General features: G+C 36.4%; 1 protein-coding gene across 1 annotated transcript in view; it reads right to left on the reverse strand.

The window, feature by feature from the left end:
• LOC108256717 (G patch domain-containing protein 8) overlaps positions 1–4,356 on the reverse strand; it is a 28,556-nt gene extending 24,200 nt beyond the window's left edge. Inside the window, exon 1 of the mRNA XM_047150133.2 lies at positions 4,099–4,356. The gene's annotated coding sequence lies outside the window, so the exon portion shown is untranslated. The remainder of the gene's footprint in view (positions 1–4,098) is intronic.
• Positions 4,357–6,000: the final 1,644 nt, after the last annotated feature.

Genomic DNA, 6,000 nt, shown 5'->3' on the forward strand with positions numbered 1-6,000 from the left:
TATGTAAGAGTCCCACAGCACTGTAGGTTTGAGCATTTCCACAGTGTGCTCCTTTGGATAGAGTCTGCTGGTTCTAATTTGGTTCTGTGTTTAAACACTGTTGACTGATTTGCAATATTATAAATAATTCTGATAATAAAAGCAGGCTATTAAGTCAAATTAGGTGTCAGGTGATAATTACATTAATTCAACTTTTAATTTTTGCTTTCTGTACACACAAACATGGGAAGGAAAACCTTTTAAAAAATTGTTTCATTGTTTTACATATTAGCTCAACACAAACAATACAAATGAACAGATTTTTTTTTTTTTTTTTTTTTTAATTAATGATTCGTTGATCAAGAAACAGGTTGTATCAGGTCGAATTTGGTGTATCAAATTGGGGTCGCTTGACAGCAAATTCCCGGGCTGCTTTTTGTTGCCAGTCCGCCCCTATCTTATTCACAGTCCTTGAATGATTAGTGGATGTGTTGGGTGGAACTTGGAACTTAGATTTCAGATCTGCAGCTTTGATTTGCTTGTTCAAGTTCAAATAAAACTTACATCTAGAAATGAGCAAAGAGTGCTGTGGATGAATGGGAAATTGTGAACACAGCTACCTATCCGTATCTGACATTCAATAAAAGAAAAACAGCACGGTGCTAGGGGTGTATCCATCACATGATTTGGAACAATGTATTGATTTAAAAGGCAACAACTAAAATGAATTGAGGCAGCATCATAAACTGATTATTATAATACATTATTGTTATTATTATTATTATTGACTATAATTGATGATTATTACAATTGACTATAAATCAATGACTCAAAAAAGGACAGACAACTTGTGTGTAAATACATTCCGATTTTTTAAACTGGTGTGTAAATAGGTTGCAAGGTGATTTGCCCATATCTCTAATACTTAAAATAGGCCATCTCTTTTATCATTATCATTTGTGAATAAATCGGAATCGGAGGTTACTAATTTGAATCATGTCATATTGTATCATAGCTGATTTAGTGGTATTTTTAAATATTGAATCATTGCCTTATGAATCGAATTGTATCATATTGTATCGTACTGTAGAAGAGTCAGTGGTATCATCATGTATCAAATCATTGACTTAAGAATCAAAAATATCTTTTGATTAAGCATAATATCATGTGGAGGCGTGAGGTTTACACCCTTACAAGAGGGACACAGAGTCAGACAGATTAAAGCCAGTATTAGGGATTACAGCATAACGCGGACATACGTGATGGATTTATACATTACTTCACAACATTAGGCTCCATTTTAGGATTTACACCCAAGATTACCAAATACCACGTAGAACTAAATGTGATTCTCAAAAGCTTTTAGCTAAATGGGTGGTTAAAAATCCATTTCATTCAGTCCCCAAACCAGGTTTCTCAGCCTTCCTTCTACTTAATGCTGATTGTACACTAAACCTGCCAGTGTCACTTTTCTTCTTTCCAGAAGCAAAACGCCAACATGAGGATTATCCTAAACCCAATCTGCTGCTGCAAGGATAGGTACATCCACATGAAACACTTCCCTTTTCCACCTCTGCCTTATCCTAAAGGAACACAGACTCACATGCCTATAGAGTACTCACTTTGGGAAATGACAGCCTGTCAGGTTAAGTGTTTCACCTCTTTTGCCTCCTTGTGGGAGGCTTGTTTGTGCTTTAATGCATTTGTGCGTTAGGGCCTAAGAGGATAATGACGTGAGAATATTTGAAGCAGGTGTGTGTTTGTGTGTGTGTGTGTGTGTGTGTGTGTGTGTGTGTGTGTGTGTGTGAGAGAGAGAGAGAGAGAGAGAGAGAGAGAGAGTGAGAGAGTGTGTTTTGAGGAGATTTAGAGATTGCAGCATGGTGCACTGAGCAGCTTTTCTCAAAGGCTTTGATCCAGGAGGACAGCTAGCACCAGAGAAGCATCAATTGTGTTCAGTGATGTTGACAGGCTGAATAATTTAGGATTGAGGCCCTCTGCCGTATGCAGTGTGTCACCCAGAGATGTTTGTTAACCTCCACACTATCTCCTGTTCTGCAGATTGAGGATCTGCAAGCTTTAGGCTAGAAGATAGATGGGGTGTGATAGACAGAGCAAAGGGGAGGGGGGTGTAAGTGGTTGCAACAAATCTATGTCAACCCACATACATAGTGTTCATAATAAACAGTATCTTAGGTGATGAAGAAAAACATTTTCACCCATTTTATTGTAAAACTGTTTTAAGTTCCTTTAAATCCAATGTAAACCCAGAGACCTGTATGCTCCACACAAAAACATAAACTCAATTTCCTACAATCCTCAGCCTACTAATGAACTACAGACCCAGTCACATGACCCATCATACGATCCACTATCTCATTCTAATTTCCCAGACTTCTTATCACAACCACCTGTTCCCGATTAGCACAATCCCCATAAACAACCGAGACAGTAATTAAATCTTTGCAAAATCTCTCTCTGAACATTTCATTAATGATGTTACTGAGCCTTTTGTTTGTGCACATGCTTTTCCGGTATTAACCCTGTCTGATTTTTTATTGAGTTCTGCCTAACATAGTTAAATCTGTCTGTTGACCAACTGATACTTTGCCTGTCATTCGACTTTTTGTTTTTGGTTTGTCCTTTTGGTAGTGAGGCTGGGACAAAATAGCTTCCTGCCAGCTGTGTTGCAAAATGTTTCAAACTTCAACTTCAAGACTTATAGTCATTAAAAAAAGTATAAGCTAGTATACTGCGTGAATAGTTTTTTAGATGACAGCACTGTGTGGGCAAAGATATGTTTCTGTATGTTCATGAAGTTGTGTTGCTTTTTGGTGGTGGAAATTATACAATAGATAGAACTTATGAATTCAGCTACCTTTAAGTGTATGTGTAGTGTAGTTTTCAGTTTCATATCATACCATCAATGAGAGCTTGTGATATAATGAATTGCTTAACCCTTGCTGTTATTGCTATAATAGAATGGCCAGCCATCACTGAGCTACAGTTATTGTAGCTAAAGTGTACTGCATATTACAAAGTGGTCTATATGGTAGGTTTACATGTATAATAAACTATACATAATACAATTAATATAGATTGGGTTTGCATAGGCAGGCTGATGCAATGTGTCTCAATTAAAATCATTATTATTTTGTACTACCCACACAAACCAGATGTTTTCTGATATTGAAAGCAAGTTCAGAAAGTCACATTCTAAATCTGGAGATGTTCCTATAAACAAGACAGTTTTAAAAATAGAGGCCTTCAAATTACAGATGCTACACAGCATTAGAAAATATAGCAACATTATCACCCACATTATTACATTTCTCTTAACTGTTTCCTGATACAGAGACAAGTAAAGGGCCTCAAAAAGTTAGCCTCATTTTTTTTTTTTCATGCTCCAGTAGCTCTTCTTCAATTCTGCTATAGGTCCATCTGATATTTATTAAACTTATTATACATGTTAAACGGCACCATTTTTTAACATATAAAATACACTCAATGGCCACTTTAGTAAGAAGACCTGCTCATTCATGTTATTATCCAATCAGACAGCAGTGTAAATCATTAAATCATGTAGATATAGGTCAAGAGCTTCAGATAATGTTCACATCAAACATCAGGATGAGGGGGAAAAAATGTACCACAGCATTTCAACTCCGACCTTCGTTTGTGTTCCCGTCATTTCACCGACAACTGCTTCTCAAATCTGTCTGAAGTCAACGCAGTATTTGCTTTATTTGGACCATCTTGCGCCTCTGGATCACAACCTGTAAGTATGATTAATTACTTTTGTATATATTTTCTACTGTGTGTTCCAAATCCGTGGTTTTGTGTTGTACAGCCAGTGCACGGCTATTAGCCTGTTAGCCTCTGCTAACCGGGTAACACATGTTATTGACAATCTACATGTAAACTTACCACTGAGAAACATCCTGTTCTCGTCGTGCTTGCGATGGTGGTTTGGGCTGATCTTCCGATATATCACTATCAGACTCGGGCTCAAATTTATACTGTTGTATACGTGTACAGCCAGTGCACAGCTGTTAGCCTGTTAGCTGTTAGCCTCTGCTAACCAGCTAAATCACGTTATTGCCAAACTACATATAAACTTACCCCTGAGAAATGCCCTGTTCTCGTCACGCTTGCGATGGTGGTTCGGGTTTATCTTCCGATGCATCATTATTGGACTTGGGCTCAAATTGGTAAGGTAAAATTACATTATCGCGGCTATGGTTAACTCGGATATGGTGGTGGGCGTTCCTTTCCAGTACGTGCTGTCAGCTGTAGACCAATCACAACAGACTGGTACAGCTGAGTAGCCGCTCTGAAAGGAGGAGTTTAGGGTGAAAGGATCCTTGAACGAGTAAAACAGGTAATGCTGCAATGTAAATTATGAGAAAATTTAAGTGTGTTTTGACCTTGCATGCAATCCTAATGTATGAGACCTTTGAAACAAAATTAGGCACATTTAAAAACCATAATAGATGCTCTTTAAATATAGTATACCATTCTACTTGAACAATTTGGCTTTAATTTATCCAAGTAATTTTGAATTTTCTAGAGTAGAGGTAAATAAAATTGGTAAAGGTCCAGTTTACAAAGGTCAGGATAAGCAACTAACATGAATGAATGACAACCATTCTTCCTTTTAATACTTCTACCATTAACAGGTAGTATATGACTATAAATAAAACAATTTGAAGTGGTCATATTTTGTTGCATAGTGGAGCTTCATGTTAGAACTTTTGACTAGCACACACAGAAAAAAAGTAGAGACATCTATTTTGATTTTGAAATAGGGAGATTAAACACTCCTATTCCTCTTCCATCAAAACATTTTTAATAAAACAAGCATGCTATCAGCTATATGAAAAATCTATGAATAAGTATGTAAAAGTCCCATTTCTGAACTAATGTCTCTGTCCTTGTAGCTAGTCTCTGGTCCAATGAGCTGCCTCAGGATAAATAATTTATGTAAATGCATGTGATTTGATAAACCACAACATCTGCTACAGAAGCTAAGCTGCTTCATGTATAGAAAACTAGAATCCCTGAACTACAGACAGAAGTGCCTCAGTTTGACCCACTGAAATACCTTGCTGGACTGTAGTCCATCAGTTGACAGCCCATAGTCTATAGGTTTCATGAACACTTATTTATTTCCAGTTTGCCTTGTATCTGCTTCTATCATTTCCACTTCCACAGTATGTGTAAATTCTATAGTGTAGGTTAGCAATCTCAATTCAGCACCTACACTGTAATCCCGAACAATACTACTAACTTATAAACACTATTGTGTAGCAATCAAAACCAATTATTTAGTTAACCCAACAACAAAATTCTGTGTTTTCCTAACAAGTAATGATGTTTTAATTTTATTTGAGTATATTTCTTTGAGTAACATTGCCAATTACATAATAATTTTATGTGTCCAAATTCACGCGGCGTGACATCACCAGCGTATTTATGTTTTGCATTTCTGGGCATTACGTTATCCAAATTCCAAAAGATCAAGATGACTACCCTTTAGCAGGTGGGATGAATTTTGAAATAACTGCAGACTTTACCTTTCAGCCGTCAACAGTCATTATTTTCCAAAGTCTGGCACTTCTGCTTTTAATAAGCGTTCTCCTCTAGTAAGTAAAATGGTTTTCAATTTTTACTGTTAACATTTAGCTCACCTTCTTTTGGCAGCCACAGTAATGAAATGGTATGGCTAATTAATTATCTGGGTAAGTTGTTGAGGTAAAGTTAGCCTTCAGTTTGCATCGGTTTATAACTTATTTCATAATAAGTGAGAGTAAATGAGCATGTGTGCCAATTGGTAAGGCAGCGTCCATCAAGAGTCTTCTAACAAGCTGGATAAAATTATTTTTTTCTGGAGGATGTAAGGAGATTTTTAATCCATTTCAGTGTTCAAAACAGTTTATTATCAAAAATATGAAATATCAAAAATATGAAATATCAAAAATATGAAATATCAAATATTTCAAAACAGGCATTTTTCTCGAGAAA

Source organism: Ictalurus punctatus, chromosome 23 (assembly GCF_001660625.3).
Source record: "Ictalurus punctatus breed USDA103 chromosome 23, Coco_2.0, whole genome shotgun sequence".
Classification (NCBI taxonomy): domain Eukaryota; kingdom Metazoa; phylum Chordata; class Actinopteri; order Siluriformes; family Ictaluridae; genus Ictalurus; species Ictalurus punctatus.